Genomic DNA, 24,691 nt, shown 5'->3' with positions numbered 1-24,691 from the left:
AAGGTTGGTGGTGAGAAAACTACTCCATTCTAAGACGGAGTCTGCGTCCGCCACAATACTCCCCGCACAAAAGTAAACAAATTGTTCAGTCGACGGTTCTTCAAACTTATCAGTGTCACCCCAGCAAACAAACAATTCATTACTTTCATTTACATTTTTATTTACCCAATTGAATCGATAATTTCAAATACCCCGCGATCCTCCAATCACGAGCGACTTTTCTAAACCTCCAACTAATTCCTCACCCGGCCTTTCACGTCAGCTTAAATGTCGTTTTTAAATAAATAAACTGCGGCGCGCTACTCCTAGTCGTTTTGCCTCGATTTAACGAACCGTATTTATTTCTCCATTAAACCTCCCTAAAAACTCATCACACTGTAACCGAAAATAAATTACTCAAAGAGGAGGGCCGGAATCGACTTGAATTAACTTTTTAATAGGGTCGTAGGTAGTTGTCCGGGGCTAAGAGGCGTGAGGATCTTAATGCCAACAATAAAAAGACAACACATAAAGTCATCAATGGAAAGCTACGACAATGAAATTAACTTAAGGTTGTATCACTCAGAATAGCGTTTGTTTCTAACTAGGAATAAAATTGACTAGAAAAAATGTCATAATATTTTTAACGACGCGTTTTACTTTCGACAAATTGACACTTTCATTCAGGTCATACGAATTACAGTTCGTCGTCTGAGAACTTGTTTGATCTACAGACCAGAGCGCACTCAGGCCAATGTCGACTCTAAGCGTTCGGAAACGATTTGATTTATAAGCCAGGATCCGTGATCTGATACACGTTCTAACCGGGTTCGACCACAATTTCTGCTGTTTCAACTCCCGAATTCTCAGTTTTTCGAAATTTTAGTTTGGGGACTTTTCAGTTTACTCCTATTTATTATTCAATTTTTGGATTTTACAATTTCTCAATTTTTCAATTTCTCGGTTTTCATTTTTACTATTTTTAAATATTTTGATTTTTCAGATTTTGACTTTTATAAACTCTTTATTTGTTGATTTTTCAATTAATTGATTTTTCAGGTTTTTTGGTTTTTCAATGTTTCTGTTTTTTCAGGTTTCGATTTTTCAACTTCACTTTTTTGATTTTTCGATTTCTCAATTTTTCGATTCTTTAGATTCCGGGTTTTTGGATATTTCAGTTTTTCGATTTGTCAGTTTTTCTTTCATTTTTCAGTTTTTCGATATTTCAGTTTTGGGATTTTTCAAAATTTCTGCTCTTCGACTTTTCCATTTTTGACTTCGGGATTTTTCGATGTGTCGACTTTTTACTTTTTCGATTTTAAAATTTAGATTTCTCAATTTTTTGCTATTTTAATTTTTCAATATTTAAAATTTTAGATTTTTCGATTTCCCGATTTTTCATTTCAGCTCTTCCATATTTCAATTTTTCAATTGTTTCGATTTCTTAATCTTTCGATGTTTCGACTTCCCGGATTTAGATTTTCTGTTTTTCATTTGTCGGTTTTTCAATTTTTCGATTTTTAAATTTCAGGTTTTTCAGTTTTTTGATATTTTAATTTTTCAATATTTAAAATTTTAGATTTTTCGATTTCGCAATTTTTCATTTCAGTTCTTCGATATTTCAGTTTTTCAGGTTTTCGAATTTTTCAAATGTTTTGATTTCTTAATCAATCGATTTTTCGACTTCCCGGTTTTAGATTTTTTGTTTTTCAATTGTCGTTTTTTCAAATTTTCAATCGTCGTTTTTTCAAATTTTCAATTTTTCAATTTTTCAAATTTGACATTTATAAACTGTCAATTTTTCGATTTTTCAATTAATCGATGTTTTGATTTTCCCATTTCTTGACTTTCGAGGGTTTCGATATTCCTGTTCTTCAATTTTTTAATTTTTCGATTTTTCAGGTTTTTGATTTTTGATTTTTTTATTTTTTTAAGGTTTCAATTTTTCGACTTCAATTTTTGGATTTTTCTATTGCTCAATTTTTCGACTTTTTAGGTTCTCAGTTTTTCGATATTTCAGTTTTCGGATTTTTCATGTTTTCCATTTTTCAGTTTTTCGATATTTCAGTTTTGGGATTTTTCAATATTTTGATTCTTCTACTTTTCGATTTTTGGCTTCTGGAGTTTGCGATGTGTCGATTTTTTTACTTTTTCGATTTTTCGATTTTTCGACGGTTTTAGATTTTCTGTTTTCAATTGTCGTTTTAAATTTTTCAAGTTTTCAATGTTTTGATTTCCCGATTTAGTTTCCCATTTTTAGTTTTTTTTCATTTTTCAGTTTTTCGATATTTAAGTTTTGGGATTTTTCAATATTTCGATTCTCCGACTTTTCGATTTTTGACTGCTGGATTTTTCGATGGGTCGATTTTTTTACTTTTTCGATTTTTCAATTTTTCAATTTTTAAATTTTAAATTTTTTAATTCCTATAATTTTAGATTTTTCGATTTCTCGATTTTTCATTTCAGTTCTTCGATATTTAAATTTTTCAAGTTTTCGAATTTTTCAAATGTTTCGATTTCTTAATCTTTGGATTTTTCGACTTCCCGGTTTTATATTTTCTGTTTTTCAATTGTCATTTTGTCAAATTTTCGATTTTTTAATTTTTCAAATTTTTGGATTTATCAGCATTTCGACGTTTCGCTTTTTTGATTGTTCAATTTCTCGATTTTTGGATTTTTGAATTTTTACGAACTAGTTTTTTTAATGTTAAATTTTTAATTGTTCGACTTTTGGATTTTGGTCCATTTCGATTTCTCAAGTCTTTCGATGTTTCAGTTTGAATTTTTCGTTATTTTGATGTTTTAATTTTACAGTTTTCCAATGTTTCTACTTTTCAGCTTCTCGATTTTTTAACTTTTGGATTTCTTGATTTCTCGACCTTCCGATTTTCTCATTTCTCGATTTTCAATTTTTTGATTTTTGAGTTTTTTAAATTTTCGGTTTTTTGATTTTTCGCCTTGAATTTTCGTCTTTTCATTTCTCGATTTCTCAATTTTCAGTGTTTTAGTTTGGAATTTTTCAATTTTTCGCTTCATGAATTTTTCGAAACCCCGATTTTTTTTTCGATTTCTCAAATTTAGGATTTTTCAATTTCTCGATTTTTCGACTTTTTGATTTTCCCATTTCTCTGTTTTTGGACTTCTTGATTTTGCAGTTTTTCAATTCTCGATCTTTCAGGTTTTTCATTTTCAATTTTGTAAATTTTCGGTTTTTCGATATTTCAATGTTTCGGTTTTGGAATTTTTCAAATTTTCGATTTCTCGATTTTTTTTTATATTTCGATTTGTCAATTTTACGATTTTTCAATTTTCTCTTCAAGTTTTCAATTATTGGCGGGTCTAAATTTTCAATTTTTCGATTTTTTGATTTTTCGGTTTCTCGATTTTTCAATTAATCCATGTTTTGAATTCCCCATTTCTTGACATTCGAGTGTTTCGATTTTCCTGTTCTTCAATTCTTCAATTTTTTCTAATATATCAGGTTTTTGATTTTTCAATTTTTTGATTTTTTAAGGTTTTTATTTTTCGACTTCACTTTTTTGATTTTTCGATTTTTCAGTTTGTAGATATTTCAGTTTTACGATTTTTCAATATTTCAATTCTTCGGCTTTTCTATTTTTGACTTCTGGGTTTTTCGATGTGTCTACCTTTTTACTTTTTCGATTTTTCAATTTTTGGATTTTTAAATTTTAGATTTTTCAATGTTTTGATATTTTAATTTTTCAATATTTCTTAATCTTTTTTATTTTTCGACTTCCTGGTTTTAGATGTTCTGTTTTTCAATTTTTCGATTTATCATTTTTTATTTTAGCCTATTTCGGTTTCTCAGTTTTTCCAGTTTTCCAATTTTTCGTTTTTTGATTTTTCCGCTTTTCCAATTTTTAAACTTTTAACTTTTTGTTTGTCGACTTCTCTATTTTTCGATTTTTCGACTTCATCACTTTCCGATTTCTCGTTCTTCAGGATTTTTCCATTTTTTGATTTTGACCTATTTCGGTTTCTCAATTGTTCGACTTTTCGACTCCATGATTTCTTGATTTTTTGATTTTTCGATTTCTCAGTTTTTCGATTTTCCAGTTTTTCGATGTTTCAATTTTTCAGTTATCCGATTTTTTTAATTTGGGAGTTTAGATTTCTCGATTTTTCGTTATTCGGTTTTTAAATTTTAGATTTTTAAATTTTACATTTTTTCGATTTTCAGTTCTTCGAGATTTCGATTTTTCAATGTTTCGGTTTTACGATTTTTTAAGGTTTCGATTTTTCGTCAATTATTAGATTTTTTGTAAAAACCGAAAGTTCAAAAAACGAAAATTGAAAATCCAACAAGTAAAAAGCCGAGAAATCGAAAAATCCAAAACGTGAAAAATCCAAAAGTCAAAATATTAAAAAATCCCAAAATTGAAAAATTGAAGAATCGAAAAACTGAGAAAATCACAAAATTGAACGAAATATCCAAAAATTGGGAACTTAGAAAATTGAAAAATTGGGAAATCGAAAAGCCGAAAAATTGCAAACCTAAAGAATCGAAAAATCGAAAAATTGAAGAACTGAAAAACTGAAAAATCGAAACTTTGGCAAGTCGAAAATGGGAAAATCAAGAAATAAATTAATTGAGAAATCGGAAAACTGAAAATTCAGAAACGTCAAAACTTGAAAATTTAAAAAATTGGAAAATTGAAAAATCGGGTAATTCAAAAATCGAAAAGCCGAAAAGGAAAAATTCAAAAACTGAGGCAATCAAAACATCGAAACATCCAAATTTCGATAAATCGAGTTCTCAAAAAATTGAAAAATTCGGAGAAAAGAAAAATTAAAATATACAATAACTGAAAACTCGAAAAATTCAGAATCGAAATATATATAAAACAGTAGAAAATTGAAAAATCTTAAGTTTAAAAAACGAAAAACTGAAAATCCAAAAAATAAAAAATCGAAATATTGAAAAATCCCAAAATTGAAACAAATATCCAAAAATGAGAAATTAAAAAATTAGCCAACCGAAAAATCCAAAAATCGAAGAATTGAAGAACTGAAAAATCGAAACTGCGAATTCGAGAAAAGGGAAAATAAAAAAAATATATATTAATTGAAAAATCGTAAAATAGAAATATTGAAGAACTGGAAAATAAAAAAATCCAGAAATCGAAAAATCTAAAATTTAAAACATTGAAAAATGGAGAAATCCAAACATCAAAGAATCAAAAAAGAAGAATTCGAAAATATAAAACTTAGAAATGGAAAAACTGAAAAATCGACAAATCGAAACTCCAGAATTTAAAAAAATTGAAAAATCGGATAACTGAAAAGTCGAAAACATCGAAAAATTGGAAAATCGAAAAACCGAGAAATCCAAAAATCGAAACATCGGGAAATAGAAAAACATTGAGAAATTGATAAATTGAAAAATTGAACAATCAAAACATCCAAACATCTGAATTCGATAAATCGAGAAATAAAAAAAAATGAAAAATTTTAAAAAAGAAAAATTAGAACATCGTAAAGTTGAAAAAAATTGAGAAATTGAAGTGGAAAACTGTCGAAAATTTGAAAAATCTAAAGTTTAACGAAAAATTGTAAACCCAAAAAGTAAAAAAGGGGTGGAAACCCAAAAACTGCAAACTGAAAAATTTTTAAATTGGAAAATCGACGAATTGGAATCGATTGGCCTGAAAATTTGAAAAATTGGAATATCGAAAGAAACAACAAAAATTAGGGAAATGAAAAAACAAAAAATAAAAAATCGAAAAGTCGAAAAATAGAAATATTGAAAAATCCCAAAACTGAAACAAATATCCAAAATTGAGAAATTAAAAAATTAGCCAACCAAAAAATCCAAAAATCGAAGAATTGAAGAACTGAAAAATCGAAACTCCGAATTCGAGAAAAGGGAAAATAAAAAAAATGTATTAATTTAAAAATCGTAAAATAGAAATACTGAAGAACTGGAAAATCAATGAAAAATAAAAAAATCAGGAAAATGCAAAATAAAAATCGGGGAGTTGAAAAATTGAGGGGACGAAAAATTGAAAAAGGGAAAAATTAAAAATCGAGAATGTGAAAAATGGAAAAAGGAGAAATTTGTAATATAGAAAAATTGGAAAATTCGGAAGTCGACAAACTGTAAAATTGAAAAATCAAAAATAAAAAAACGAAAAATTGTATAATAAAAACATGAAAAATGTAAAAAGTGAGCATCAAACTTGAAAATTTGAAGAAAAATTGAAAAAACCGGAAAATTTAAAAATTGGAATAAACGAAAAATTGTAAAATCGAAAGAAACAACAAAAAATAAAGAAAATGAAAAAACGAAAAATTGTGATATAAAATCGAAAAAGTGAAAATTAAAAAATCCGGAATATAAAAAAAAATAAAAATCGGAAACGAAAAATTGGAAAAGGTAAAAATTAGAAATTGCCAAATTGAAAATTGAAGGAACGAAAAATTGAAAATTTTGGAAGTCGAGAAATTGTAAAATTGAAAAATCAAAAATGGACGAACTGAAAATTCAAAGCCTGAAAATTTGAAAAATTGAACAAATGAAAAATTGTAAAATCGAAAAAAAAACACAGAAAATAAAAGAAATGAAAAAACGGACAATTGTGATATAAATCGAGAAAATAAAAATTAAAAATTCGCCACATTGAAAAATGAAAATCGGGAACATGAAAAATTGTGGAAACGAAAAATTGAGAAACTGAAAATTCGAAAAATTGAAGAAATGAAAAATCGAAAGAAACAACAAGAAATAAAGGAGTTGAAAAAATGAAAATTTGTGACAAATCGAGAAAACGAAAATTAAAAAAATCGGGAAAATGAAAAATAAAAATCGAAAACTTGAAAAATTAACGAAACGAAAAATTGAAAATGACAAAAATTAAAAACTGAGAATGTGAAAAATCGAAAAATGAGAAACTGTAAATTTGAAAAATGAAAAATAAAAAAAAGAAAAAGTATATAATCAAAAAACTTGAAAAATGTCAAAAATGAAAATCAAACATGGAAATTTGAAGAAACGAAAATTCGAAAAAGTGAAAAATAAAAAAAAATATGTGTTGTAAAATCAACAATTGAAAATTAAAAAAATGAAAAATTGGAAGAATCTCTAAATCGAATCACACAAAAACAAAACAGCTTTTTAACCGCGACACAGACTTTAAAACTGAAAAAATTGCTTTTTAAAAATGAAACTTCCTGGAGGAACTGGACACCTACGAAGTATTTCTAGGCGGTTTCATTGTTACACCACAAACCCTCAGAAAACATGATAAATTCGCAACTAAGTACTAAGAGACTATTATTTGGAAACTTCTCAAACTCTTGTTAAGTAATTATTCCTCCGTCCCACGCCTCGTGAGAACTTCCCGTTTCAGCTAAATGAAATCCTATCTGATTATTTGCCAAAGATACCCCTAAATTTGCCACGATAAGTGAAAAAGCGCTCATCACATCACCTTATTAGTTTAGCAGGATCGATAATTTGTGTCACATCGGGCATCTTTTCTACCCTCTTTTGCTCCAAACACACGTAATACATTACATGTCCGAACGGTATTAGCGATGAACAATCGTGACACTAACGTTAATTAATAGCAACAGAGTAATGTCAAACAGACAATTCATTAGGTAATTGCGAGCACATCATTCGTTGGACAGAATTTGCCCAGATTGACTAAGATAAAACCCAACGAACCAGTTTCGTCGTTTGTGGAACTCATCAGGGCAACGAGCGGAAATAAAATTCAACATTCGGAAGTAAAGCGTTTACATTTTAGGACCCTTTGTGGTTCGAAGTTTAGCAACACGAGGATCCAATTTGTCCAACGAGTCTTTGAAGTCCACCGATTTCTCTTGTTAGGGTATAACTCAAGTGTTGGACTCATTATTGTCCGAAAGTCGCCCAACTTAGCTCATCAAGTTAGTTGCAAAGGCGTAAGTTTATAATGATGCAGCTGCTAAAGACAGGGCGCCCGCCAGGCCCGTAATGACATTTTCTAATTTGAATCCTACCGACTGCGCCGTTAATGTTGCCTCGGACGCAAAAATCGTCAGCGTCGTGAGTGCTAGCTTGTCGTGTGTTAATTGTTTCTGAAAGTTCGGCGCGCAACCAACAATACACTCGCATGCAGCATAGTTTGCTCGGAAATGCCAGCAAACTAGCGTTTCCGAGGCACAAAGCGTCGAGTGTGCTCGAACTACATCTGCGGCAGACTTCAGACGCAATCTGCGCGCGTATTCAAGTCTAAATTACGTCGTAACTCGAGTCGGATATTTTTCTTGGCTTTGTGAAAACATTAGCAAGTTCGGGACTAACTCTAACAATGTGTATAATCACCGAGAGTCTCAATTAATACGGCTATAATAAGGGTCAAATAATCAATTTTGGTCATTTAAAGGGGGAATCGCTTAAACAAGGGTAATAGGACAAGTTCGTGCTTCAATTTAATTATGAGGGAGAACTCTGAACAGTTCACAAAATCAATTATTCAACATGTAAATATAGGTATAAACTAAATTGATGTTATTCCACGGAATAATCCCGACCCGAAATGGGTTGTGTCTAAATTTAAAAACAAAACGAGGCGCTCGGAATTGACGAGCTGTCGATGTTTCAGTTTGAATACGAAGCGAGAAATTGGGGAAAGACGCCGACTTCTGGCACGAAATTAAAAATAAATCCATTTTAGATGTTCAAGTTTCTCATTTTTCGATTTTTCACTTTCTCAGTTTTTAATTTTTGTCATTTTCAATTTTTCGTTTCCTTAATTTTTCAAGTTCTCGATTTTTCCTTTATTTCTTGTTGTTTCTTTCGATTTTTCATTTCTTCAATTTTTCGAATTTTCAGTTTCTCAATTTTTCGATTCCACAATTTTTTATGTTCCCGATTTTCATTTTTCAATGTGGCGAATTTTTAATTTTTATTTTCTCGATTTATATCACAATTGTCCGTTTTTTCGTTTCTTTTATTTTCTGTGTTTTTTTTTTCGATTTTACAATTTTTCATTTGTTCAATTTTTCAATTTTTAAAATTTTCACTTTGCAGTTTTTGGATTTCCAGTCTTCCGATTTTCCAATTTCAATTTGGCAATTTCTAATTTTTCCCTTTTCCAATTTTTTGTTTCCGGTTTTTACTTTATTTTCCCGATTTTTTAATTTTCACTTTTTCGATTTTATATATCACAGCTTTTCGTTTTTTCAATTTTTCTTTAAATTTTCAAGTTTGATGTTCACTTTTTACATTTTTCATGTTTTTATTATACACTTTCGTTTTTTTATTTTTGATTTTTCAATTTTACAGTTTGTCGACTTCCAAATTTTCCAATTTTTAAATATCACAATTTCTCATTTTTCCATTTTTCACATTCTCGCGTTTTAATTTTTCCCTTTTTCAATTATTCGTCCCCCCAATTTTTCAACTCCCCGATTTTTATTTTGCATTTTCCTGATTCTTTATTTTTCATTTTCTCGATTTTATATCACAATTATTTGTTTTTTCATTTCCTTAATTTTTGTTGTTTCTTTCGATTTTCCAATTTTTCGTTTATTCAATTTTTCAAATTTTCAGGCCAATCGATTACAATTCGTCGATTTTCCAGTTTTTAAATATTTCAGTTTGCAGTTTTTGGGTTTCCACCCTCTCCTTTTTGAATTTTCAATTTTCATTAAACATTAAACTTTAGATTTTTCAAATTTTCGACAGTTTTACAGTTCAATTTCTCAATTTTTTTCAACTTTACGATGTTTTAATTTTTCTTTTTTAAAATTTTACAATTTTTTTTATTTCTCGATTTATCGAATTCAGATGTTTGGATGTTTTGATTGTTCAATTTCTCAATTTATCAATTTCTCAATTTTTTTCTATTTCTAGATGTTTCGTTTTTTGGATTTTTCGGTTTTTCGAATTTCCAATTTTTCGATGTTTCGATTTTTCAGTTATCCGATATTTCAATTTTTTTAAATTCTGGTGTTTCGATTTGTCGATTTTTCAGTTTTTCGATTTTTAAGTTTTAGACTTTCGAATTTTTCTTTTTTGATTCTTTAATGTTTAGATTTCTCCATTTTTCAATGTTTTAAATCTTAGATTTTTCGATTTCTGGATTTTTTTGATTTTCCAGTTATTCAGTATTTCTATTTTACGATTTTTCGATTAAAATATTTTTTTTTTATTTTCCTTTTTCTCGAATTCACAGTTTCGATTTTTCAGTTCTTCAATTCGTCGATTTTTGGTTTTTCGGTTGGCTAATTTTTTAATTTCTCAATTTTGGATATTTGTTTCAGTTTTGGGATTTTTCAATATTTCTATTTTCCGACTTTTCGATTTTTTATTTTTTGGATTTTCGGTTTTTCGTTTTTTAAACTTAAGAGTTTTCAATTTTCAACTGTTTTCTATATATTTCGATTCTAAATTTTCCGATTTTTCAATTTTTTGAAAACTCGATTTATCGAGATTCGGATGTTTCGATGTTTTGATTGTCTTAGTTTTTGAATTTTTCGATGTTTCGATTTTTCGATTTATCGGTTTTTTTGTTTTTTTCCTTTTCGACTTTTCGATTTTTGAATTTTCCGATTTTTCAATTTTCCAACTTTTTAAATTTTCAAGTTTTGACGTTTTCTCAGTTTTTCGATTCCTCAATTTTTCAATTTTGGGATTTTTTAGTATTTTGACTTTTGGATTTTTCACGTTCTGGATTTTTCGATTTTTCGACTTTTTATTTGTTGGATTTTCAATTTTTCGTTTTTTGAACTTTCGGTTTTCGCCAAAAATCTAACAATCGAAAAATCGAAACCTAAAAAATCGTAAAATCGAAACATTGAAAAATTGAAATATCGAAGAACTGAAAATCGACAAAATGTAAAATTAAAAATCTAAAATTTAAAAACCGAATAACGAAAAATCGAGAAATTTAAACTCTCAAATTAAAAAAATCGGATAACTGAAAAATCGAAACATCGAAAAACTGGAAAATCGAAAAACTGAGAAAAACAATTGAGAAACCGAAATAGGTCAAAATCGAAAAATCAAAAATCCAAATCTCGATAAATCGAGAAATCAAAAACTTAAAAATTCGAAAAATTGAAAAATTGAGAGATTGAAAGATCCAAAGAACGAGAAATTCAAAAGTGATGAAGTCGAAAAATCGAAAAATACAGAAATCGACAAATAAAAAGTTAAAAGTTGAAATTTTGGAAAAGCGGAAAAATCAAAAAACGAAAAATGGAAAATTGGAAAAACTGAGAAACCGAAATAAGCCAAAATAAAAAATTGAAAAAATGATGAATCGAAAACCTGAACAATCAAATCTCGATAAATCGGGAATGAAAAATTAACAAGTCGAAAAATAAAAAAGATTAACAAATATTGAAAAATCAAAATATAAAAAGATTGAAAAATCTAAAATTTAAAAATCCAAAAATTGAAAAATCGAAAAAGTAATAAGGTAGACACATCGAAAAACCCAGAAGTCAAAAATAGAAAAGCCGAAGAATTGAAATGTTGAAAAATCCTAAAACTGAAAAATCAAAAAATAAAAAAAGTGAAGTCGAAAGAAACCTTAAAAAATCGAAAAACTGAAAAATCAAAAAATTAATGAATTGAAGCACAGGAAAATCTAAACACTCGAAGGTCAAGAAATGGGAAAATCAAAACATCGATTAATTGAAAAACGAAAAATTGAGAGTTTATAAAAGTCAAATTTGAAAAATTGAAAAATCGAAAATTTTACAAAATGACAATTGAAAAACAGAAAATCTAAAACCGAGTCGAAAAATCAAAAGATTAAGAAATCGAAACATTTGAAAAATTCAAAAACTTGAGAGATTGAAAGATCCAAAGAACGAGAAATCGAAAAGTGATGAAGTCGAAAAATCAAAAAATAGAGAAATCGACAAACAAAAAGTTAAAAGTTGAAAAATTGGAAAAGCGGAAAAATCAAAAAACGAAAAAATGGAAAACTGGAAAAACTGAGGAACCGAAATAGGCCAAAATAAAAAATTGAAAAAATGATAAATCGAAAACCTGAACAATCAAATCTCGATAAATCGGGAATGAAAAATTAACAAATCGAAAAATTGAAAAATAGAACATCTAAAACCAGGAAATAGAAAGATTAAGAAATACTGAAAAATTAAAATATCAAAAGATTGAAAAATTTAAAATTTAGAAATCCAAAAATTGAAAAATCGAAAAAGTAATAAGGTAGACCCATCGAAAAACCCAGAAGTCAAAAATAGAAAAGCCGAAGAGTTGAAATATTGGAAAATCCTAAAACTGAAATATCTAAAAACTGAAAAATCGAAAAATCAAAAAAGTGAAGTCGAAAAATAGAAACCTTAAAAAATCGAAAAATGGATAAATCAAAAACCTGAAAAATTTAAAAATTAAAGAATTGAAGAACAGGAAAATCGAAACACTCGAAGGTCAAGAAATGGGGAATTCAAAACATCGATTAATTGAAAAATCGAGAAACCGAAAAATCGAAAAATTGAAAATTTAGACCCGCCAATAATTGAAAACTTGAAAAGAAAATTGAAAAATCGTAAAATTGACAAACCGAAATATAAAAAAAATCGAGAAATCGAAAATTTGAAAAATCGAAAAATTGAAAAATTCCAAAACCGAAACACTGAAATATCGAAAAACCGAAAATTTACAAAATTGAAAATCAAAAACCTGAAAGATCGAGAAATGGGAAAATCAAAAAATCGAAAAATCGAGAAATTGAAAAATCCTCAATTCGAGAAATCGAAAAAAAAAATCGGGGTTTCGATAAATTCATGATGCGAAAATTCGAAAAATTCCTAACTAAAACACTGAAAATTGAGAAATCGAGAAATGAAAAGACGAAAGACTGAGAAATCGAAAAATCAAAAGATCAAGAAATCGTGGAGTCGAAAAGTCGAACAATTGAGAAACCGAAATAGGTCAAAATTGAAAAATCAAAAAATCCAAATCTCGATAAATCCAGAAATCAAAAAACTAAAAAATTCGAAAAATTGAAAAATTGAGAGATTGAAAGATCCAAAGAACGAGAAATCGAAAAGTGATGAAGTCGAAAAATCAAAAAATAGAAAAATCGACAAACAAAAAGTTAAAAGTTGAAAAATTGGAAAAGCGGAAAAACCAAAAAACGAAAGAATTAAAGAACAGGAACATCGAAACCATCGAAAGTCAAGAAATGGCAAAATCAAAACATCGATTAACTGAAAAATCGAAAAATTGACAGTATTTAATTGTCAAATTTGAAAAATTAAAAAATCGAAAATTTGAAAAAACGACAATTGAAAAACAGAAAATCTAAAACCGGGATGTCGAGAAATCGATTGATTAAGAAATCAAAACATTTGAAAAATTCGAAAACTTGAAAAACTGAAATATCGAAGAACTGAAATGAAAAATCGAGAAATCGAAAAATCTAAAATTTTAAATATTGAAAAATTAAAATACCAAAAAATTGAGAAATCTAAAATTTAGAAATCGAAAAGTACAAAGTCGACACATCGAAAAATCCAGAAGTCAAAAATGGAAAAGTCGAAGAACAGAAATATTGAAAAATCCCAAAACTGAAATATCGAAAAACTGAAAAATAAAAGAATAACTGACGAATCGAAAAACTGAAAAATCCAAAAATTGAGAAATTGAAAAATCAAAAAAGTGAAGTCGAAATATCGAATTTAAAAAAATCGAAAAATTGAAAATTCAAAAATCTGCAAAATTGTAAGATCGAAAAATTGAAATGTCCAAAAACTGAGAAATTAAAAAATTGAGAAATCGAAAAAGCAAAAAAGTGAAGTTGCAAAATCGAAACCAAAAAACCTGAAAAATCAATTAATTGAAAAATCGACAAATAAAAAGTTTATAAAAGTCAAAAATTGAAAAATCGAAATATTTAAAAATCGTAAAACTGAAAACCGAGAAATTGAAAACTTGAGAAATTGTAAAATCAAAAAATTGAAAAATAAATAGGAGTAAACTGAAAAGTCCCCAAACTAAAATTTCGAAAAATTGAGAATTCGAAAGTTGAAACAGCAGAAATTATGGTTGAAACCGGTTAGGATGTGTATCAGATCACGGATCATGAAATCAAAATTAAATCGTTTCTGAACGCTTAGAGTCGACATTGGCCTGAGTGCGCTCTGGTCTGTAGATCAAACAAGTTCTCAGACGACGAGCTGTAATTCGTATGACCTGAATTAAAGTGAAGGAATGAACGAAAAACTGACGAATCGAAAAACTGAAAAATCCTTGTAACGGTTGGGAATTCCGGTCAATATTTTATACCCGGCCCGGAACCATGGGTTTTAGTGCTTTTATTGGAGTTCGGAAATTCGTAATAAGTTTCTTGCACAATGGAGCTAAATACGAATAATGAAATGAGACGGATTAGTGAGAGATAGTCCCCCAGAAGAGTAAATTTGTATGAGTCGCGAAGGAATGTGTCGTTATGTGTTTGTGTCACTCTGAGATATTGGATTCCAGTCGAAGGAACGAAATTTCGATCAGGATAGCCGTATTATTAAATTCAATCCAGTGCAGCCATCTTGATTAAAAAATAACTGGTTTCCTGGAGGAATTAGCCACCTACGTTGATGTTGTTGATGTATAGGTCTGGAATGAGATTATAGTCACACCGAAATTGTACTTTACACGATAAAATAAAACCGCTTGACGTTATTGCGGGAAAAGTTCTCCAGTAAACAACAGCTACATTATTTTCCTGATGTTCCCAGAACCGTATAAGTGAGGCGATGATGGATGAAGTGCCACAGAAAACATGTATAATCTCCATTTGACGTAGGTGCGATACATCTTATTTATCGATTGTCGCAAAAATAAAGTTACCTAAGACAAGTTCCATCCGCTAATATCTCAAACGTCATTTTCGTGGTCGGCACCACACCGATCGGGCCACTTTTTGCGCCGTCGAAAATTGCCGCCCCATTATTCCGGCTTTCGCCACAACACACCATAAAAACCGGCCGCAAGTTTTAATTAAAATTATTTCCAAATTAGGCATCGCGATTGGTTTTCCAATTAATTCCTTGTCGTTGAATCGATTCGTGAGCGGAAAACACAATTTGTTTTCCCTCTGTTTTGCTTATTCCGCGGTTTGCGTGACTAAATTTCCGTCAACACCCCAGCGACTTCTTCGCCCAACTTGCAACTTGATATTTATGCTTGTTTGAATTGGATTGGATTGAATTATGCGGTCGGTGGTCTGGGCTTCGCCGGATTTTAATAAGTCGGATTGGTGTATCGATGCCGCTCAGGTTTCTGGATTTGTTTGAAAATAAAAATAAATTGAGGCCGCTAAACAACTTCAAAGGAGGATTGTTAGCTGGAGCATCAGGTGGCGGTGCACGACGTTCGCACTGATTTAATAGAAAGGCGCGCTTTCGACGAACGACGCGCCATCTGAGCAAATCAGTGTGTATTTATTAGCGCGACCCGGGGAAATACTCACAATTAAACAAACAAGCAATACAAGAGTGCGGGTTTCTCTCTTGGACAAATTATTTTCGCAGCGAACGTGAAATATCGTAAAAACCGGGAACGTGTTCTTCTCAGGTGTTGTGCGAGGGTTGAAATTGCATTTCCGTCAATGTCGACGCGCCCTGGCCTTTATTATCACGGTTTTCCGGCTTGTCACGTTTCATAAAAAACTACATGAAACTGAATTAGCGCGATGAATGTACAGCGACTGTCCTTCCGTAAAAAGTGCGGAAGCGATTAAATTTTCATCTATCACGTCACGCCAGACACCACATACGCGCTCACTTTTACGAAATTAAAAAATCAGGGGAGAACTACTTTGAATAGCATGATGCGGGCTAATTAAATAGAGTACGAGGGGTGTTTTTTAGCCCTTGTGAAACCGCTGAATTATTAATTTTGTTATTGTAAGGTTTCTGATAGGATGTGTTTGGATGCTTTGATGATAAAATAATGTAGCTTCCTCGTGGATGAAATAGAATTTTTCTGTGTTTGTACAGTTGGATATGCAAGCAGGGGAGTTTGTCAAAGGTGCTTTAGAGGTTTCGATATTCTTTTTCCTATAAATGCCATTTAAGTGCCACATTGGATCGCTCTGAAATGCCTATTGTGTTCATTTATTTTCCTCGAACGTAAATAAAATGGAAGAGTTTCGAGAGGAGTACATTTTCTGGATTGGAGCAAGTGAATTTTCCGGTTCGATTTATTCGTGGCCTGATTTAGAAAATTATTTGTAAACGAGGAACGCGCTTTTCGATATCCTAGCGACTGCGCCAAAACTTAAAAAAAATCTAATTTCCCGGCCAAAACATGAAACATAATTTTTGCAATCTACCTGTCCAAAGTTCACGTTTTCGGTCCTTTGTGTTCACTTTTAATTTCTGTTTGATGGCGACAAGATCGTCGCGTGCTTTTGGCGTAAAAGTAGAACAATTCCGCGAATTTCTAATTTATTATTTACAAATATTGGGGAAAATGTGTTGTGTTATTGCTGTGAACACGGAACAAAATGGATATTTTTCAGAAAAGGACCGAAAACAGGTTAAGTACGACTTCAGTTTTAATTTATCAGGTGCCGTGATTCGTTTACTCGACAAAGTTTAAATTTTGGGAAAATTTTCGAAACGATTGAAGTTGGTCGATCAAAGCTATAAATTTTCACGTCATAAATAAATAATATTTAAATATAATTAATATTATTTATAGTGTTTAAATACGATACGTATTAATATATGATAATTAAATCGAACACCGTTTTCTTAAAAACACAAAGTTACAAAAAACAAAGCAATTTGTTTAAATATTATTAAATTAACCCCGAAAATGTACAATTTCCCGGCCGAAATAAGAAAATAATTCTTGCAATCTTATCGTGACGTACGATGACGTCACTGTCACGTGAGCTACCTGTTCAAAGTAGAATTTTTCGGCCCCTTGTGTTCAGTTTAGATTTCGGTCTGATGGCAGCAACATTAGAACTCCGGTTTGGCTGACAAGTAGAGCTCGTTTCGCGGATTTCTAATTTATTATTACTGAAAACGGGGTAAGTCCGACTTCGGTTTTAATTTATCGGGTTCCATGATTCATTTACTCGACAATGTTTAAATTTTGGAAAAAAATTCGAAACGGTTGAAGTTGATCAGTCAAAGCTCCATAACTCCAGAACGGCTGAAATTTCTGCTATGTGGCTTTGAGGATTCGATTCCAGGGATTTTTTTAGTCCTGAAACCTAATTTGTAGACCGAATACTCTATCAGTTTAGTACGGAGAAAAAATGTATATGCGGGACCGGTTTCATTTATGAATTTAAAAAAATAATCAAATTTAACGGGACATAACTCCGAAATGGCTTAGGTTCTCGTCTTGCGGTTTCCAGCATTAGATTCCTCGAAGTTTTCTAGTCCTAGAATCTCATTTTCAGACCAAAGACTTCACCCGTTCACTGTGGAGAAAAAGATCAAATTTAACGGGACAGAACTCCAGAACAGCTGAAATATCTGCTATGTGGCTTTGAGCATTCCATTCCAGGGATTTTTTTACCACTAAGACCTAATTTGTAGACTGGATACTCTATCAGTTTAGTACGGAGAAAAAATATATACGGGACTGGTTTCATTTATGAATTTAAAAAAATAATCAAATTTAACGGGACATAACTCCGAAACCGCTTAAGTATTTCTCTTACGGTTTTAAGCATTAGATTCCTCGAAGCTTTCTAGTACTAGAGTCTCATTTTCAGACCGGATACTTTACTGGTTTAGTGTGGAGAAAAAGAGATATATGGGATGGGTATCATTTATGAATTAAAAAAAAAACTCAAATTTAACGGAACGTAACTCCAGAACAGCTGAAGTATCAGATTTGTGGCTTTCAGAATGCGATTCCTAGGACTTTTTTAGTCCTGAGAGCTGATTTGTACACCGAATATTCTATCAGTTTGGTACGCAGAAAAAATATATATGGGACGGGTGTCATTTATGAATTTAAAACAAATAATCACACTCAACGGGCCGTAACTCCGAAATGACTTACACATTTGTCTTACCGTTTTCAGCATTAGATTCCTTGGAAGTTTTCTGTTCATCGAGCCTGATTTTCAAACCGGATACTGTAGCCGTTTAATGTAGAGAAAAAAAAGTATACGAGATGGGTGTCATTTATGAATTAAAAAAAAAATCAAATTTAACGGGACATAGTTCTGAAACGGCTTAGGTATTCGTCTTGCGGTTTTCAGCATTAGATTTCTCGAAGTTTTCTAGTAGTAGAATCTCATTTTCAGACCGGATAGTTCATTTGTTTAGTGTGGAGAAAAAAAATATATGGGATGGGAGTCATTTGTGAATTTAAAACAAAAAGTCAAATTTAACGGAACATAACTCCAGAACAACCAAAGTATCTGCTTTGTGGCTTTCAGAATGCGATTCCTAGGACTTTTTTGGTCCTGAGAGCTGATTTGTACACCGAATACTCTATCAGTTTGGTACGGAGAAAACATATATATGGCACGGGTGTCATTTATGAATATAAAACAAATAATCACACTCAACGGGCCGTAACTCCGGGACCGCTTACACATTTGTCTTGCGGTTTTCAGCATTAGATTCCTTGAAGTTTTCTGTTTATTGAGCCTGATTTTCAAACCGGATACTGTAGCCGTTTAGTGTAGAGAAAAAAAAGTATATGGGATGGGTGTAATTTATGAATTTAAAAAAAAATCAAATTTAACGGGACATAGTTCTGAAACGGCTTAGGTATTCGTCTTGCAGTTTTCAGTATTAGATTTCTCGGAGCTTTCTAGTAGTAGAATCTCATTTTCAGACCGGATAGTTTATTTGTTTAGTGTGGAGAAAAAAAATATATGGGATGGGAGTCATTTATGAATTTAAAACAAAAAATCAAGTTTAACGGAACATAACTCCAAAACAACCAAAGTATCTGCTTTGTGGCTTTCAGAATGCGATTCCTAGGACTCTTTTAGTCCTGAGAGCTGATTTGTACGCCGAATACTCTATCAGTTTGGTACGGAGAAAAAATATATATGGGACGGGTGTCATTTATGAATTTAAAACAAATAATCAAAATTCAACGCGCCGTAACTCCGGAACGGCTTAGATATTCGTCTAGCGGTTTTCAGCATTAGATTCCTTGAAGTTTTCTACTCTTCGAGGCTGATTTTCAGAGCGGACACTTTACCCGTTTAGTGTGGATAAAAAAAAACAGGATATGGGATGTGTGTCATTTATGAATTAAAAAAAAAATCGAATATAACGGGACATAACTCCGAAACCGCTTAGGTATTCATCTTGCGGTTTTCAGCATTAGATTCCTCGAAGTTTTCTAGTACTAGAATCTCATTTTCAGACCGGATACTTTGCCCGTTTACTGTGGAGAAGAAAATATATGGGATGGGTGTCATTTATGAATTAAAAAAAAAATCTAAATTAAAGGAACATAACTCCAGAACAACTAAAGTCTCTGTTTTGTGGCTTTCAGAATTCGATTCGTGAGACTTTTTTAGTTCTGAGAGCTGCTTAGTACACCGAATACTCTATCAGTTTGGGACGGACAGACAATATATATGGGACGAATGTCATTTATGAATTTAAAACAAATAATCAAACTCAACGCACCGTAACTCCGGAACGGCTTAGATATTTGTCTTGCGGTTTTCAGCGTTAGATTCCTTGAAGTTTTCTAGTCTTCGAGGATGATTTTCAGGGCGAACACTTTACCCGTTTAGTGTGGATAAAAAAAAAGGATACGAAATGAGTGTCATTTATGAATTAAAAAGAGAATCAAATTTAACGGGACATAACTCCGAAACGGCACAGGTATTAATCTTGCGGTTTCCAGCATTAGATTCCTCTAAGTTTTCTAGTACTAAAATCTCATTTTCAGACCGGATACTTTGCCCGTTTAGTGTGGAGAAGAAAATATATGGGATGGGTGTCATTTATGAATTAAAAAAAAAAATTAAATTAAAGGAACATAACTCCAGAACAACTAAAGTCTCTGTTTTGTGGCTTTCAGAATTCGATTCGTGAGACTTTTTTAGTTCTGAGAGCTGCTTAGTACACCGAATACTCTATCAGTTTGGGACGGACAGACAATATATATGGGACGAATGTCATTTATGAATTTAAAACAAATAATCAAACTCAACGCACCGTAACTCCGGAACGGCTTAGACATTTGTCTTGCGGTTTTCAGCATTAGATTCCTTGAAGTTTTCTAGTCTTCGAGGACGATTTTCAGGGCGGACACTTTACCAGTTTAGTGTGGATAAAAAAAAAGGATACGGAATGAGTGTCATTTATGAATTAAAAAGAGAATCAAATTTAACGGGGCATAACTCCGAAATGACTTAGGTTCTTGTCTTACGATTTTCAACATTAGATTCCTCGAAGTTTTCTAGTACTAGAATCTCATTTTCAGACCAAATACTTCACCCGTTCAGTGTGGAGAAAAAGATCAAATTTAACGGGACATAACTCCAGAACAGCCGAAATATCTGCTATGTGGCTTTGAGGATTCGATTCCAGGGATTTTTTAGTCCTAAGACCTAATTTGTAGACCGGATACTCTATCAGTTTAGTATGGAGAAAAAATATATACGGGACTGGTTTAATTTATGAATTTAAAAAAATAATCAAATTTAACGGGACATAACTTCGAAATGACTTAGGTTCTTGTCTTGCGGTTTTCAGCATTAGATTCCTCGAAGTTTTCTAGTCCAAGAATCTCATTTTCAGACCGGATACTTTACCCGTTTAGTGTGGAGAAAAAAAAATATGGGATGGGTGTCATTTATGAATAAAAAAAAATCAAATTAACGGAACCTAACTCCAGAACAGCTGAAGTATCAGCTTTGTGGCTTTCAGAATTCGATTTCAGGGATTTTTTTAATCCGAAGACCCGATTTGTAGACCGATACGATCAGTCTTATACGGAGAAGAAATATATATGGGACGAATGTCATTTATGAATTTAAAACAAATAATCAAACTCAACGGGCTGTAACTCCGGAACCGCTTAGATATTTGTCTTCCGGTTTTCAGAATTAGATTCCTTGAAGTTTTCTAGTTGTTGAGCCTGATTTTCAAAGCGGATACTTTACCCGTTTAGTGTGGAGAAAAAAAAGTGTACGGGATGGGTTTCATTTATGAATTTAAAAAAAATCAAGTTTAACGGGACATAACTTCGAAACGGCTTAAGTATTTATCTTGCGGTTTTCAGCATTAGATTGCTCGAAGTTTTATAGTACGAGAATCTCATTTTCAGGCCGGATACTTTACCCGTTTAGTGTGGAGAAAAAAAATATATGGGATGGGTGTCATTTATGAATTAAAAAAAAATCAAATTTAACGGAACGTAACTCCAGAACAGCTGAAGTATCAACTTTGTGGCTTTCAGAATTCGATTTCTGGGATTTTTTTAGTCCGAAGACCTGATTTGTAGACGGTATACTCTATCAGTCTTGAAAAGAGAAAAAATATATATGGGACAAATGTCATTTATGAATTTAAAACAAATAATCAAACTCAACGGGCTGTAACTCCGGAACCGCTTAGATATTTGTCTTGCGGTTTTCAGCATTAGATTCCTTGAAGTTTTCTAGTCCTCGAGCCTGATTTTCAGACCGAATACTTTGCCCGTTTACTGTGGAGAAAAATATATATATGGGATGTGTAACATTTATGAATAAAAAAAAAATCAAATTTAACGAGACATAACCCCAAAACAGTTTACATATCTATTTTGTGCTTTTCAGCATTCGGTTCTTGGAAGTTTTTTAGTCCTACGACCTGATTTGTAGATCACATGCTCTTTCAGTTTAGTGCGGAGAAGAAAATCTATATGGGACGAGTTTCATTTATGAATTAAAAAAAAAAAAAGAATCAAATTTAACGGAACATAACTCCGAAACGCCTTAGGTATTTGTCTTACGGTTTTCAACATTAGATTCCTCGAAGTTTTCTAATACTAGAATCTTATTTTCAGACCGGACACTTTACCCGTTTAGTGTGGAAAAAAATAGATATATGTGATGGGTATCATTTATGAATTAAAAAAATAATCATATTTAACGGAACATAACTCCAGAACAGCTGATGTATCTGCTTTGTGGCTTTCAGAATTCGGTTCCTGGGATTTTTTTAGTCCTAAGACCTGATTTGTAGACCGGATACTCTAACAGTTTAGCACGAAAAAAAATATATATATGGGACGGGTGTCATTTATGAATTTAAAAAAAGAATCAAATTTAAGAGGACATAACTCCGGAACGGCTTAGGTATTTGTATTGCGGTTTTCAGCATTAGATTCCTTGGAGTTTTCTAGTCTTCAAATCTGATTTTCAGATCGAATACTTTGCCCGTTTACTGTGGAGAAAAAAATATATACGGGATGTGTGACATTTATGAATAAAAAAAAAAAAAATTAACGGGACATAACTCCAAAACAGCTGACGTATCTACTTTGTACTTTTCAGCATTCGGTTCTTGGAATTTTTTAGTCCTACGACCTGATTTGTAGATCACATACTCTTTGAGTTTAGTGCGGAGAAGAAAATCTATATGGGACGAGTTTCATTTATGAATTTAAAAAAAAGAATCAAATTTAACGGAACATAACTCCGAAACGCCTTAGGTATTTGTCGTACGGTTTTCAACATTAGTTTCCTCGAAGTTTTCTAGTAGTAGAATCTTATTTTCAGACCGGATACTTAACCCGTTTAGTGTGGAAAAAAATAGATATATGGGATGGGTATCATTTATGAATTAAAAAAATAATCAAATTTAACGGAACATAACTCCAGAACAGCTGAAGTATCTGCTTTGTGGCTTTCAGAATTCGGTTCCTGAGATTTTTTTAGTCCTAAGACTTGATTTGTAGACCGGATATTCCAACAGTTTAGCCCGAAAAATATATATATATATATGGGACGATTGTCATTTATGAATTTACAAAAACAATCAAATTTAAGAAGACAGAACTCCGGAACAGCTTAGGTATTTATGTTGCGGTTTTCAGCATTAGAATCCTTGGAGTTTTCTAGTCCTCGAACCTGATTTTCAATACTTTACCCTTGTGGAGAAAAAAAAATATATGAGATGGGTGTCACTTATCAATAAAAGAAAATCACATTTAAGGCGACATAACTCCAAAACAGTTGGGGGTTCTATGCCACTTTTGGAGGGAAAATTGGAATTCGTGTGTTATCAAGCGTGCCAGAACTCGAGCATGCGCAGAGTGAAGTGGGCTAGAACCCGCGCATGTGCACGAATTCAAATTTTACCTCCAAAAAGTGGTCTAGAACCTCCGTCATGTAGCTACTCGAAAGATCAAAAAAATATAACAGTTTCATTTTAATTCGTTAAAGACATTTAAATTTTTTTGTGAATCCTAACGACTACGCCAATTTTGTATTCTTAGTGTTTTTAGTTCAACGTTTCTTTGTGTTTATCAAGTAGTCTGTCTTAAAACTAGCAACAGAGTTTACGGAAGCATTTTCTTAAAAAAAGTAAAATAATCACACTCTATCGATCAAGTAATACGAGTTTTCATTGGAAGAAAAATTATTATTTTTGTTTGTACGTAAGTTGTGTGCTTACGGTTTTTTTCTTAACTTCGAACAATAGCCGTACCAAAGCTATAAAGGCATAATTTCATTTTCTTTTCTCCAGCTTGCTTTTAGCGGTTAAAAAAATCTGACCTCGGAAATCCCCAACGAAAGCAAAGCTCTGAAAAAATAATCTAATTTTTTCTCTCTTTAGGCAAAAAATATAAGAATTTTTCTTCTCGTCGTGATTACAGAACTATCGAACTAGAAGTCGGAGCAAAAGGCATCTTATGTACTGAATTTAATCAAACAAATGGTAAAGAATGGCATTGTTTGTTCAGGACAAGGAAAACAGAATTTTAACTTTTACCTACATCTCCTTGTTTATAGCAACAATTTATATTTAATTTCTGTTTCCTTCACATCTTCCGGTGAAAAATCGAACTCTCAATTGAAGCTGAAGTAAACCCTCCGAAAACCCCACCGACTGCGCCAAACCTGAAAAACCCGCTCTCACCACACCCCACTCCAGCGTCTTGCAACTTCTCGACTTCCACTGCACCGCCTCGTAAACCAACTTAATAACAGCCATAATTTCTTGCAACGAGGTCACCGGTCGGATCGTTGATCTTCTGATTAAGTCGAGCAAAAGCAAATACCACCGCCTTGTGACATTCATGCAAAGGCGGGTTTTATTGCTGCCCCCCGATATTGTTTATAACGCAATAAGGACGCTTCAAATATCAAAGAGGCGAAGTCGGCGCGTCTTCCGGGAACGCCGTCAAATTTAATTAACGACCTACAATTTGCCCCAATAAATCAGTATTTACCTGGTAAATGAACGAGATGTGCTCGCTTAATCGAGAAACCCGACTAGACGAAGAACTCCCGCCAGGCCATTAGGGGAGGTCGGCGCAGGTTGAGCCCGAGACTCAGACTCAATTTCTCTTTTATTGTTTCAGAAATTCGTCTCAGTTTGTTGTGGAAAGGGCGTAATTTGATTTTCGGTAAACTTGGCGGGTTAGAGTGATGAGGAATTCGAACGAGATTATGACGAACCTGACGCAGAAGGGACATACGTCGAAGTTTTTGTCGAATTTTTGACATTTTTTGAGTTACAACAAAAAATATAGGTTTAGGCTTAGATATTTTGGTTGTAGACG

General features: G+C 31.8%; 1 protein-coding gene across 5 annotated transcripts in view; it reads right to left on the bottom strand.

Annotated features, from left to right (window-relative positions):
* LOC135137142 (adenylate cyclase type 8-like) overlaps positions 1-24,691 on the bottom strand; it is a 158,952-nt gene that overhangs the window by 119,534 nt on the left and 14,727 nt on the right. The gene's annotated exons all lie outside the window — the stretch shown is intronic.

The sequence above is a fragment of the Zophobas morio genome, unplaced genomic scaffold (genome assembly GCF_036711695.1).
Source record: "Zophobas morio isolate AGI-343-1 ecotype UQ-CSIRO unplaced genomic scaffold, CSIRO_AGI_Zmor_V1 ptg000028l, whole genome shotgun sequence".
NCBI lineage: Eukaryota > Metazoa > Arthropoda > Insecta > Coleoptera > Tenebrionidae > Zophobas > Zophobas morio.
Note: the sequence above shows the minus strand (reverse complement) of the source record. Positions and strands in the feature narration are given on the sequence as shown.